Source organism: Triturus cristatus, chromosome 4_1 (assembly GCF_964204655.1).
Source record: "Triturus cristatus chromosome 4_1, aTriCri1.1, whole genome shotgun sequence".
Lineage (NCBI taxonomy): Eukaryota > Metazoa > Chordata > Amphibia > Caudata > Salamandridae > Triturus > Triturus cristatus.
This window is the reverse complement of record NC_140585.1, coordinates 142,597,615-142,612,554: the sequence shown is the minus strand read 5'-3', so window position 1 is coordinate 142,612,554 and position 14,940 is coordinate 142,597,615. Positions and strand designations below refer to the sequence as shown.

Here is a 14,940-nt window from a genome sequence, read left to right as displayed (position 1 = left end):
TCCTTTCTGCAGTTTTGGATAAAAGGAAGCAGGTATTTGGTAAACGCAGACTATCTGAGTCAGGAGGCCCTGGCATGGAGAGTCCTTTGGGAGTGTGGGGCTGAGTTTTATATAAAAAATAAAAGTACATACACACTATACACAGCCGGGGACTGTATATATAAAAACAGAGGACTGTAATGTCTATCAGCTGGCTCGTTGGTCTAGGGGTATGATTCTCGCTTTGGGTGCGAGAGGTCCCGGACGAGCCCTTTGATATTTTGCTAAACTCACTCATTTTTAAAGTCACCTTTCGGGAAATGGAAAAAAAAGGAATCAAGAAAAATTTGATTTTGGAAAAACCTGTGTGATTTTGGATTTGATCCCGAGTCCTGCCTCACTGAGAGCAAGAATCTGAGCCCCGACCAAAGTGACAACCGCAGAAAGAGCTGATGAATGGAGGAGGGGGGGAGGATGTTTGAAGGGGGAGGAGGCGGTGAGGCAGCGGCCCGCCAATCAGCATGAGATGAACATTATATGGGGTCTGCCAACGTGTGAAAACCACACTCTAGGGAACAGCAGTGTGAGCCGTGGGAGTGCACACGAGTGTGAGACACACTGGGAAGTGTGACTGGATTGTGAGACACCAGCAGCAGGCCCCACCCCCTGCACATGTCTATACACATGTATACATGGGGGGGGGGGGTAACAGGAACGGGCAGACCTAGTGAAGGAGGAGGCCATGTGTGAGGCCGGTAACACCCGGGAGGTGACGCCGGAATCATCCGGTGATTGAGGTCTGACGGGTCAGACGCCAAACAGACCCTGATGAGAAGGAGTAGTGTGAAAGGACTGATTGAGGTCTGACGTGTCAGACCCCGAACAGACCCTGATGAGAAGGGGGTTGTGCGAAAGGACTGATTGAGGTCTCTCAGAGGGGCACCGGGAAGGTAATAGGTGTGGAGGGAGTGATTGACGTCTCTCGGAGGCAGTAGCGTAACAAAAAGTGAGGGGACCCCCTTGCAAGAAATGCTGAAGGACTCCCTCCAGTATGGGTAAGCCTTTGTTACGCCCCTGCTCTGAGGGGCACTAGGATTGGAAAGGGGGTCGGTGCGGAGGGAGTGATTGAGGTCTCTCTGAGAGGCACCAGGGAGGGAGGGAGGGGCTGGGGTTAGGGTGGGTGCAGTTTTACCTGCTTGGATTTAGTTACGCTTTGGGAAGGGTCACGGTGTCGATGACGTCACTGCTTAAAATGTCAGCTGTGTGTCTGGTCTTCACTCTTGGGAGGAGAGCAGCGACCCCCAGCGAGGCCTCTGTCAGTGTAAGGGTGGAGGTGATGGTGGTGAATGAGACCTGTGAACCTAGCGATGAGACCTGTTAACCTGGGATGCGTCCTATGAACCTGGCGATGAGACCTGTGAGCCTGGGATGAGACCCATGAACCTGGGGAGGAGTGCTTTAAGCTCTTCAGGGGTATATGAGCCTTCTTCCATGGTGCCTTCACAAGGATTAGTCACATGCTGTTATCCGATGAGGCCGAAATAGCTCAGTTGGGCGAGCTTTAGACTGAAGATCTAAAGGTCCCTGGTTCGATCCCGGATTTCGGCAGAAGCCTTTTGTTGTCCATTAGAAATTGTATGAAATTAACATTAGCGAGTGTTATTATAATTCATATTTTTTTGTTCAGAAATAAAAAATAGTTAATGAAAGCAGATCAAAGTGGATCAAAGAAACCAATGGAAAATAAAGAGAGGCAGAAATAAAGAGCAATGATGGAGTGGGAGGCAGAGTGAAAGATGAAAGGAGGGAGAAGAGGAAGGAAGGGGAAAAGAAGGATGTAAGAATAAAGCTAGGAAGGGCAGAGGGAAAGGGGAGGAGGAGTATGTAACAGAGGAAACAAGGGTGAAGGAAGGGAAAATAACAAACATGACCAAGAAAGGAAAAGAGGCCAATGAAGAAATGTAAGAAACAATGACTGCTGAGGTCTTTAACACATCAATAAATGGCAGCCATAATTATTTTTGTTTGCTTAGAAAAAATAAGATTTTTAGGCAGATTTAAAAATGGAGGACCCAAATCAACAAAGAAATTGTAAATCTACACCTGTAGATTTGCACCTATGTTTGGGTCTATATTTAGGAATAGTTTGGATTCTCAAAGAATTCCACGATTACTCACTAGAAGCTGTGAGGGTTTCAGCTTCCTAAAGTACTCACAAACTTAAGTTCCAACACACATTCCTAATTGTGCTTACCAAAAAGTACATTTGCATTTCCTAATATGCTATTTTTCTCCTCCATGTTGAAAATATTTAACCTTTTCCTCTACAATCCCATCAAAGTTTGGGGTGTTCCCCTCTTTTTACTACTATAGATGAGGTTTATTCCAGCCCTTTGAAGATTAAATCACAAGCTATTTCCAGGGTGAGGACAAATTCTGAAAAATTGTGGGAATAGCAGCAATGTCACAAGTTTGTTGGAGGACACAAACTTTCCATGGCATTACAGCCCTTTGACATAGACCCGCCCCTGAAGCATGTTTACCCCCATATTATTTTGCACCATACTGGTGTAATTTTACTTGCAAATAAATAGATGTAAGACATTAAGGGGCATATTCTCAAGAACGTGTGATAATTATCACAAAATTAGCTTAACACAACTTTGCATATCGCAGTCTATCGCGGGAAAACAACTACGTGTTAACGTAGTATTCTCAACCCGGAAGCACCATGCGATAGTCCCACGATAATGCATCAAATGACAGCGTTAAAATCAATGCAACACCGCAAAAATGCAAAACACAAACGCGATAAAGGTTGCGATGAGGCCAATCGCGACACAAAAATCATTGATAACCAGTGACAAGCCTGCAATTCCCACGCATCATGTGGGAAAATGCATTATAAAAGCAGAACAAGAAAAACACACCTGTGAACCTGGGATGAGACCTGTGAACGTGGGTTGAGCCCTATGAACCTGGCGATGAGACCTGTGAAGCTGTCGATGAGATCCCTGAACCTGTCGATGAGAATTGTGAACCTGGGATGAGACCTGTGAACCTGGGATGAGACGTGTGAACCTGGCGATGAGACATGTGAACCTGGGATGAGACCAGTGAACCTGGTGATGAGACCAGTGAACCTGGTGATGAGACCAGTGAACCTGTCGATGAGACCCCTGAACCTGTCGATGAGACTTGTGAACCTGGGATGAGACCTGTGAACCAGCGATGAGACCTGTGAACCTGGCGATGAGACCTGTGAACCTGTCGATGAGACCCCTGAACCTGTTGATGAGAATTGTGAACCTGGAATGAGACCTGTGAACCTGGGATGAGACCTGTGAACCTGTCAATGAGACCCCTGAACCTGTCGATGAGACTTGTGAACCTGGGATGAGACCTGTGAACCTGGGATGAGACGTGTGAACCTGGCGATGAGACGTGTGAACCTGGGATGAGACCAGTGAACCTGGTGATGGGACGTGTGAACCTGTCGATGAGACCCCTGAACCTGGGATGAGACCTGTGAACCTGGGATGAGACGTGTGAACCTGGCGATGAGACATGTGAACCTGGCGATGAGACCCCTGAACCTGTCAATGAGACTTGTGAACCTGGGATGAGACCTGTGAACCTGGGATGAGACCTGTGAACCTGGGATGCGACGTGTGAACCTGGCGATGAGACTTGTGAACCTGGGATTAGACCCGTGAACCTGGCGATGAGACTTGTGAACCTGGCGATGAGACTTGTGAACCTAGCGAGGAGACTTGTGAACCAGGGATTAGACCCGTGAACCTTGGATGAGACGTGTAAACCTGGCGATGAGATTTGTGAACCTGGCGAGGAGACCCATGAACCTGGGGAGGAGTGATTTAAGCTCTTCAGGCATGTATAAGACTTCTTCCATGGTGCCTTCACAAGAATCAGTCACATGATGGTATCCAATGAGGCCGAAATAGCTCAGTTGGGAGAGGTTAGACTGAAGATCTAAAGGTTCCTGATTGGATCCCGGGTTTCTACAGAGGGTTTTTTTGACTGAAAAGTCTTGGAAAACTTGAGAAAATAAAACGTGGCTTTAACAACATAGACCTTTTTTCTGCTCTTCCTTCAATAACTTCACTCCCCCCTTCCTGTCCTTCATTTATCCCCGATTTTAATTATTTACTTTTCTCACAGTTATACCTCCTTCCAGCACAATCCCACTAAATAGTCTGAGAGATTCACCTTATGCTCAGTCGCACTTATTGAATGACAGCCCTGGGCTCACTCTCTCTCAGTCTGATGTGACTTGCAGCCTGAAGACACAATCACATCCAGTGAATGACAGTCAAGCACAACCCCTCTAGGGCAGACCAGGAGCCAGACACACTCAATGCAACTTCACCATCGGTCACCGGGGCCTCAGGAAGGCTGGAGGAGGGGGGAAGGGTCGCAAGCCCCCCTCCCCTATAAAATCAATTGTGCCAGCCCCCCAGATCCCGGCTCAACCCAATGGCTTTGCTTTGAGAGCACAGGAGCCCGCACTTAAAAAAATAAATGACTGTGGATTTGCGGATCCTCAGTAGATTTGCGGAAGCATTTACAAAAATGTTTTTGGCCTCAGGGCTGTGTCTCTGGAAACCCCTCACCCCCTCCTCCAGGCCTAGGGGGCCAGTGTATCCGTACCCTGCCATTGCTAGGGACTCAGGGGCTTATTTATGAGTCCTTGTGTCTCTTTTGCGCCACCAGTGCTTCACTTTTTGTGACGCAGCAGCGGCGTACAAAATGAGCCTTGTTGCTCCATATTTACAAAGCGATGCATCTAGGCAGATGCATCACTTTGTAAACCCCTGTGCCACATTATATCTGCGCCAGGTATAATGTATGCAGGGGGGCGCTCCAATGTGAGCGGAATTTAATTTTGTGTGCAGGAAGTTTGTAAAGGACAGATTCATACGTCATGAGTGCCCCGTCTATCTCCAGTTGGGTCATGTCATGATATGTCAGTGGTAATAATGGATGCTTCCTTCAATCTTGGTAGGAGTATCGCCGGTAGTATAAAGCGTTGATACGTCAGCCTGTTCCTTGGACACACATGGTAAATGTTTATTTACAAGCCCCTTGTTAAAAGTGACGCACCGGCGGCGCAGGGGGTCTAGTAAATTAGCCTCTAGTCTTTTTCCATTGGGTGTAGTATCCTCCATGGGTCACTAGGGGACGGTCAGTCTTGACATCTCCAGACAGTGTCTCTCTTTGGTGATGGGGAAGTCTGGTCCACCTGATCCGTCCATCAGGGGCCCAGAGCCATTATCCAGTGAAAATATTGCTTTAGACGCATCTTCTATCTTTTTTTTGCGGTTAGCGTAAACATTGGCACACTGCGCTTTACGTGAGGAACAGATTCAATTTCAGTGTTTTTGTCATCTCCCTTCATATGTTGAATAGTTACCAAGAAAGTGCAGAAATAAAAGAAAGAACATTTCAAATTTATATCTGCTTTGCTGTCTGTGTGTCTCCTTGTGAATTATGCGGCGTGGAGGGTGTGTGGTGTCAAGTCCACACTGTGCGTGTTACTGCTGTGCAGCCACAGGACAAAGGTGTCCACACACCAGATACAGTGCGGCTTATTTACAAGCCCCGTGCGCCACTTTTGCGTCACTTTTAACATGGGAAAAGTGAAGCCAAAGTGGTGCAAGGGGCTTGTAAATCTGCCCCAGGAATGATAAAACACCTGTGTGGAGCATCACGTGACGCCCAGCACCGCCTAAAGATAATGGGGCAGATTTATAAGAAAGTGACACATCTGTGAAGATGCATCACTTTCCCTGCGCCACTTTGAGAAACCCTTGCGCCACTATGGATGCGCTGTATTTGCAATACGGCGCACCATGGCGCAAGGATTGACAGACGCGTCAGATATTCTGATGCATCTGTTGACGCAAAAGTCACGCATTGCTGGAGTCGTGTCGCAAGCATGACGCAACTCCAGCAATGCAGGAGGATGCCTATCTTCATTGTGCCGCGTCACTCCTTATGCCTGCTTCAAGCAGGTGTAAGAATTTTACGCAGTGGCGTCCTAGAAGTGGCGCAGTGAAATGTTCTAGATTTCACTGCATCACTTCTACGAGGCTTTTTTGCGTTGGAACGCCCACCCTGCATACATTATACCTGACACAGGTATAATGTGACGCAGGGCTCCCTAGATGCGTCACGTTGTAAATTGGCCGCATTTTTACGCTGCTGCTGCGTCACAAAAAGTGACACAACTGCGGTGCAAAAATGTCGCAAGGGGCTTGTAAATCTGCCCCACAGAGACCAGGAGGATGAAAACAGGAAGGGAGGGGTCATCTGAGAGAGAGAAATGGCCTCACTGGTCACTGCTCAATACCTTGAATAAAACAAAACAACTTAAGTGAATAGTAAAGAAAACTCAGGTCCCACCGAGATTTGATCTCGGATCGCTGGATTCAGAGTCCAGAGTGCTAACCATTACACCATGGAACCGCCTGTCACTTTCCAATCATCTGAAGAGACAGCCTGTCGCTAGTCGTCACCTGTGGACTTTCTATTGCTCAGCAGTGTATGTTAAACGCGCCACTAAAGAAGTCTATTTCACAATTAAACCCTTAAAACACCATACACCAAACTTTTGTTCACCCAAACACACGGAAAAGGACACATTTGTGGCTTTAAACTGTCCTTTTAGGGCAGTACTCTCACTTGCTCAGAGTTGGTGTAAGGCGGAAACTTCCTACATCTTAATCTTCTAGAAATCAACACAGAGCAGGTTTAATATCATGAAACAGACTCTAAAACACATCAAGGCACAGGATTAATGTCAGAAAACAGAGTGTGAAACCGCCTCTTCGGTACCACGGGCGGGGCAGGAAATAAACAAGCATTGTCCACGGTGAGAGCACAGGAAACTGGTGCTTTGTAATCCACGCGCCATTGATATATAACCTGTACTCTTTGTTGTGTAATAAAAGACAAACAAGAATAACCCTTCGTAGTATTAATATGACGTTTGTTCCTCCCGGTCATTAATATACAGCAGCTGTGCAGCGAGGGCTGGGGCGGGAACAGGAGCTGTGGGGTCGTGCAAACCTCAAAGGGCTTGAGACTGATAGCAGCGGAGGAGAAGAAAGTGAAATTTATTAATATTTAGGGGATTTTAGGTTTGTAGGAAATAAGTGAAGTTTAATATGTCCCTATAGTAAAATATGTGATCTTCCCATACCGGGAGTCGAACCCGGGCCGCCTGGGTGAAAACCAGGAATCCTAACCGCTAGACCATATGGGAGACTGTTTGCAGCCAGAACAGCTGTGTATGTCTGACGTGCCCAACCTGTCTACTCCACTCTATATATTTCACCTCACACTGCCACTCTCTGGATCTGACCAAGACGGTAACAGACACCCCACTCCTCACAAACCAGAAGGAATGAGGGGTCATGGTTTGTGCAACAACCTGCTCATGTCTCATTATTTACAACCCTGGAACTTCTCCAGACACAGAGCCCAGGACCAGAGGACAGCAGCAGCCCCCCCCCCCTTTGCCTCTTACTGCCCCCCCCCCCCCCAAGCCAGACAAGGCCACGCCCCTCTCTCCAGGGCACCCCTTCACTCCTCACCTGGCTGAGGGCCCCACAGACCCCTCTCCAGTTACCGTCCAGCTGCTTCCTTGAGCCACACTCTCTCCCTGCACCTGTCACAGGCCCCAGGCTGCCATTCAGGGGCTCCAGTCACACCCCCTCTCCCCCTACTAACAGCTCCGACACCAGTCCTGACACTCGATTGATTCATACAGAGGACCAGCTCAGGTGCACCCTGGCTTCTTCCCAGGTATCTTCATATGCACAAGGTGACCGCCAGGGGGCAGCACTCACAGGCCACAGGGCCATGGAGCAGCAACGGGACATCAGCAGCCTTGAGGGGCGCAGACCCCGCATAATCCGGCCCTGCCTTCTGCGAGAGCGGAGGAGGAGCCTCTGCGGTGTGTTTTTACAAAACTAAACATATGAGGTTAAAAACAAGTAAACACACATTTGTAGGCATTCTCTGCTGTGTTGTTCCTTTTTGACATCATCAATTTAAAAGAACCGAATGGAGAAAACTTTTAAAAATAGCTAGGATACGACTGCAGCGTGGGCAAGCATGAAACATTCAGAAGTACAAATGCTTCCATATTTATTCATGTCAAATGTAAACAAGTTATACATCAAAATATAGATCTATGTTTACACCGGATGTAAAAAGTGTGCGCTAATAGGATCAGGGTGCAGTTTCTTTTCCCCATTTGTTCCTTTCATACATGTGGTCCCCAAATAAGCTTTTGGCTGCTCTGTCTTGTTATTCTGAGAGTCAGATGCTAAAAGGAGGGCTTGGTCCCTAGTTTGGGGGCCCTGAGTACGGAGGCCCTGGGACATCCCTCTTGTCACCCTCTGGTGTTTAAACAGATCCTATTACAAGGACCAGTCCCTACGGACCAGAAACATAAAATGTAACACCTGATGAAGTTTTAAATATATATAACTAGATAACATAACCCCCTTATTAACTTTTGGATCCTACGGTGAATACCATTTTTATAATTAAAATGCACGAACCGCAAAAACATATTCAAGTATTTAATGCTACAAAGAACATCCGAACCAAAAAGAATTAACTCTTAAAACACCATAAAAATGTTTCTGAGAATCTACAGCAATAACGTATCCAAAAGTAAACACGAGACACCCTAAATAAATAAAAAATAAAACTAACTCTGACCCAATACCAAGAAACCTACGGTGTTTGAGCGCTATACATATATAACTAGATAATATAACCCCATTATTAACTTCCGGATCCCCAAAATAATAAATGGAAATATATCATCACAAGCAGCCACTGCTCACCCATTTTCCCTATAAATTAAATATCTGTCGGGTTTGCTGCTTTATCAAGTGATACGAAACAGAAAGCTACGTAGATGGCTCGCCTTGTCATCCCCACTCCACCGAGCCATCGATAGCTCAGTTGGCAGAGCGGAGGATTGTGGTGGATTGACTGACATCCTTAGGTCCGGCTCGAAGAACTGTTACCAACTCTTAACTGTTTTCCTCTGCTTCACAATTTAAAGCGCCTCTTTCTCAGACACTCGCACACCTGGGCTTTTCCTGCCTCCTCTCTTCTCCTTTACAGCTCAGCTCCCTCCTCCGGCTGGGGGGTGGGAGGGTCTCCCTCCCCACTCCCTGTGTGCAGCCCCCGCTGCAACCCCCCAGCATCAGAGAGAGCCAGGGGCCCCTGAGCTGAAGAGCCAGGCCGGGGCCCGTCGGAAGCAGCCCTGGGAGCTGGTTGCTGTGACTCTGGCATCAGGTGATGCCGCTGAGAGCGCTGCTGAGAGCGTCTGCTAGGAGGTGAGAAGGTTCTTGTGAGGTGTGAGCAGGAGGAGTGTGTGTTTGTTGGGAGGGAGGAGTGTGTGTGTTTGTTGAGGCTGTGGCCCCTGTCTTGGTGTGAAGGAGTTGGACAATGAGAAAGATGAGTTACAGGCAGGACAGGGCGGGCTAAAGCACATAATGAGCGCTGCTCAGCGACCAATCCCATCGGTTCCTCGTTAGTATAGTGGTCAGTATCCCCGCCTGTCACGTGGGCACGGATGGCCGCCACGCATGCCTGAACGCGCAACAAAAAGTAAGACGCATCTAACCCTTTCCTTCACGTTCTTTTTTATTTTAGAAGATAGTTCCATGAATGCCTCTCGGGTACCACCAAGAAGTGCAATTTGCACCCGTATGAGGTAATATTGAGATTATCGTTACAATGTGGGTTAGGATGTTTGTGTATGATGTCTGTTACACTCTGAGCAGTACGTGACCATTACACGCGTATAGACACGAGGGGCACTGCCTGCTAAACGTATTCGCAGACTTCAATATTTACTTTCTTTCTGCACCGCGTCACGCACAGCTTAACTCGCTTGTTTTACAAACATACTTGAAGTTCATAAGAGCATAATATCTAGCACTCTAATAGATGCGCCTTCTACAGGCAACCACGCGTCACCACAACCAAAAGATGTTATTTTAACCTATTTACTATTCTGAATAGCCGCCCTTCTCGCTACTTGCCCGAAATCTTTTAATGGTTCACTTAGCCACTAACCTCTCCTTTCCAAACAGGACAGTAGCTGTCCACAAAACTATTGTAATACAATACGATTTCTATTTTGTATCCCTAGCAATACCCAATGCTGTTGCCTTTCCTTTTTTCTATTAGGTACAGATACTATGGATCTGACCCCTTTTACTTGTAATCAGTGAATAATATTCACTACCCAAGGAGCCACAACGCGCCTTCCTTCTGATTGGTCCTGACGAAAGCCTTTAGACTTTTACAGAAGGCTGAAACATGTTGACCCTGATCCTTGACACTTGAAAGTACGGCAGACCAGTAACTCGGTCTACACCCTTACTTCACCTTTTTATTTTTCTCTTTTTCAACATTCTCTCAATAAAGCCCTATTAGAAAAAGTGATTAAGAGAATTTTATCTCACTTTATCAAGAGCACTTCTCACACCTTCCCTCCCTCATATTCATGTCTGGACGCTACTGTTTTACCAGTTGGTCTTCCTCCTGGCGGAGGACAGCATACATACTAAAAAAGACCCTATGATGATGCTGTACTAGTACACATTAGCGGTGACCCAGTATATACCGCCTTCGCGCCTGTGTACAGTTGTGAGGGTTCTTTTTTTGACGGAACCAAGAGCAAATAGACCCTGGCTACACAGGACAAGTGGTCCACTCTCTATTGATTCTTTGCATCTATGAATGGAAGCCGAATGGACCACAGCTTCTCCTTCCCTCCCCATTGATTTTTTTGTGATTAAGCAGCGTGCAGCTGTGGGAAATATACACTTTTGAAACCAGAAACCACTAATTGTGGTTTTTCCGTCAGAGGAGTGAGCCTCCTACACCATTTTGGATTTCGGAACAATGGCAGAGAATCAGGGCTTGAGCTATTCTGAAGAAGAAGTAAACGCAATTCTCAGTGAATCTTCTCTACTACAAGACAAGGATTTAGCACAAACACTCACACAGACCAATGAATGGGATGATCTTACCGAGATGAAGAAAGAACAAGTCCGGACTGCCATACATGGCATTATCATGAAGGAGTACCTTCGCGCTAACGCTGCCCCCAAAGGTTTATGGATACAGAATGCTCCACGAATCTTCCTGACAGACATGATCTTTAGAAAAGATTGGTCCTCAATTTCGTGGAAATGTACCAGAGACTATCTAGTGCTCATAATCAAAACAGCTACAAGATTGGTGGAAGCGCTAACCATTAAAATTCAAATGAGCGAAACGAAACTCAAAACAACAGTTCAGATTTCAGTCTACAAAAAAAGACTGGAAGAAATAAACAGAGAAATGAATGAGACTAAAGAATATATCACCCAGAACAAAATACAGAAACTGAGTAAAGATCTTAAAAAGTTCTCAGTCGAAAAGATGCACCCCTACGCAAGAGAGGATTATACCATACCTGACCAGAATGATGATGATTCCTCAGGAGATACATCCAGCAATAACTCTGACTGGAGCAGCGATGATGGCTTCAACCCTAGACGAGGCAGAGGTCAATTCAGACGGAATCAACGTCGACGAGGGAATAATTGGCCCATGCCACGCTACTATGACCAACCACAGCATTTTTTCCAACCGTTTATACCTAACTACCAAGGCTGGATGAACCCCTATTTCCAGGGACCTAACACCATGGGCCCCATGATGAATACTCCACCACCTCCTTTTTTAGGGAGAGGCCAACACACCCAACGAGGAAGAAGAAAAGGAGTAACCTGGAACGAACAGGAGAGACAAGTGCACACCCGCAGCATGTCCAAAGAACAACCGGGCCCCAGCAACGCGAGTCATTGGTGATAAACCTGGCCAACATCACACTCACGAAAGATCAAGAAGACGTACTAAATAGAGGACTAGGTTTTGTCCCCACTCCTCCACTGGATGTCTTCAAGGTCAAATGCGAACTGTCAGAGTTTTGTAGAAAAATCAAACTCAAAGCCTTTTTTAAGAATCAAGGGAGTGAGATCACGAGAAGTGACACCGGCCTAAGACCTAAATCAACCTTCTGCCCTCCAAACCACATGGTCCCAATTGAAATACTAGCCTTCGAACAAGCTATTCTGAAAGAAGTGGACAACATCAAACCATCGTCCAACAAACCCTATGTCAACATCACAAGACGGGAGAAACAAGCAATGGAAGAATTAAGCAAAAATGAAAATATAATTGTCAAACCAGCTGACAAAGGAGGCGGTATTGTCCTCCTTGACAAACAAGGATACAACAAACAATGTCTGGACCTCCTATCAGATGATAAATTTTATGAGAGAATTGCCAATGATCCAACCAAGAGGTTACAGAGAACAATAAATCTTATGGTTGAAGAAGCACAAACAAACCAATGGATATCCAAACATGAGGCAGACTTCCTTAGAACGAAATCACCCAAAACTCCGTATTTCTATTCTCTACCTAAGACTCACAAAAACCGAGTACCACCACCAGGACGACCCATCGTCTCAGGAATCGGTTCAGTATTAGAACCCTTGTCACAATTTGCTGACCAGTTTCTCAAACCCTTGGTGCAAAACACACCTACGTATTTGAAAGACACTCGGGACCTTCTGATTCTACTTGACAATCAAACCTACAATGAAAACACCATGTATCTAGTAGGACTGGATGTGGAGAGTCTTTACACCAGCCTCCCACAACAGAAGACACTTGACACTCTGGAGAACATACTGTTCTCGGGAATTTGGAATCACACTACACCAAGGCACTTCGTATTAGAATGTTGCAGGTTAGCCCTTACAGAAAACTATTTTGAGTATAATGGCACCCTCTTTAAACAACGCCACGGTACTTCCATGGGGAGCACATTTGCTCCAAGTGTAGCGGGACTGTATGTGAGCAATTTTGAAGAACGATACATACAGAACCCCATCAACCCCTACCTAACACAGGTAAGATTTTGGAAACGCTACATAGATGACATCATCTTGATCTGGGAAGATACCGAAGAAATCCTACTCAACTTTCTGGATTGGATTAACTCCAGAGATGATTGCCTAAAGTTCACCCACACGTCAAACAAGAAACAACTTGACTTCCTGGACGTCACTATCTACTCTGAAAATAACACCTTACACACCAAAACGTACTACAAACCTACAGCAAAAAATAGCTTACTTTCTTATCAAAGCTTCCATCCCCGTCCCCTTCGAGACAATTTACCCTACAGTCAATTTCTCAGACTCAAGAGAAATTGCAGCAATCTCAAGGATTACAAGATTCAAGCAAAAGAACTAAGTGACAAACTTGTCAGAAGAGACTATCCACAGAGGATAATCAACAAGTGTCAGAAAAGGGCTCGCCACCAGCCGAGGGAAAACCTCCTTCAAACAACCACACGGGATGAACCAGAAGATCTTCTGACATGTGTCACTACTTATAACACCATAACGAATACAGTGAAAAAAATTGTCAATCGAAATTGGAGGATCCTTACATCAGATACTTTACAATGGCCAAAACCCCGCTTTGCGAACAAAAGAACGAGAAACATCAAAGACTTTCTAGTTCACACGAGACCGACCCCTAACATAGCTAGAGAGACGATCACTGCGGCATGGAATTTAGAACCTATCACAGGACATTATCCCTGCGGCACATGCTCAGTGTGTGATTTGACTAGAATCACCAAGACCATCCAACTTCTCCCGAATCTTACATGGACGCTACGTCATCATACAAATTGTAACACCACGCATGTAGTATATATGATTACATGCCCTTGCGACATGAGGTACATCGGCATGACATGCCGAAAAGTCAAATTAAGGATCACTGAACATAAAAGCAATGTCAATTGTAAAAGACTGACCACCAAAATGAGCAGACATTACATAGAAAATAATCACTCCAGCAACGAGCTAAAATGGGTGGTTTTGGAAAGCTTAAGAACTGTAAGCAACAATGCTGAACGTGTCCTTTTTGAAAAGGAACAACGTTGGATCAATCGCTTGGCCACAGACCAACGGGGCCTGAACGATAATATCCCGTGGTACACACTGGCATGACGATGAATTTCATGATCTGACCACGACCATCATTCACTAAGTTCTGGCGTCATAAGATCACTACATTAGCCAAATGAATGCTTTTTCTACACCCACCAGTTAAAACACGACCTTAGATTCATAGTGTAATCACATCGACTATTTGTATTAACTACGACGTAACTTAAACCTTTATTCTATTTCTGTTTTTGTCTTAACGTCAATGGACTTACGGGAATTATACATATTAGTCTTTTTCCCATCTCCATGCTTTTACTCTACTTAAACCGGAACTTTGAGCGGTCCCGCGTCACCGGGGATACCGCGAACAGAGGCAGAACAAGTCCTTGACTTCATGGAATCGGTAAGCACGGATGGCCGCCACGCATGCCTGAACGCGCAACAAAAAGTAAGACGCATCTAACCCTTTCCTTCACGTTCTTTTTTATTTTAGAAGATAGTTCCATGAATGCCTCTCGGGTACCACCAAGAAGTGCAATTTGCACCCGTATGAGGTAATATTGAGATTATCGTTACAATGTGGGTTAGGATGTTTGTGTATGATGTCTGTTACACTCTGAGCAGTACGTGACCATTACACGCGTATAGACACGAGGGGCACTGCCTGCTAGACGTATTCGCAGACTTCAATATTTACTTTCTTTCTGCACCGCGTCACGCACAGCTTAACTCGCTTGTTTTACAAACATACTTGAAGTTCATAAGAGCATAATATCTAGCACTCTAATAGATGCGCCTTCTACAGGCAACCACGCGTCACCACAACCAAAAGATGTTATTTTAACCTATTTACTATTCTGAATAGCCGCCCTTCTCG

The 14,940-nt window shown here is 45.8% G+C and overlaps 1 non-coding gene across 1 annotated transcript; it reads right to left on the bottom strand.

Moving 5' to 3' along the window:
- Positions 1–7,195: 7,195 nt before the first annotated feature.
- On the bottom strand, positions 7,196–7,267 carry TRNAE-UUC (transfer RNA glutamic acid (anticodon UUC)). The gene has a single exon. It is a non-coding gene; the product is annotated as a tRNA-Glu (tRNA).
- Between the last annotated feature and the right edge of the window lie 7,673 nt (positions 7,268–14,940).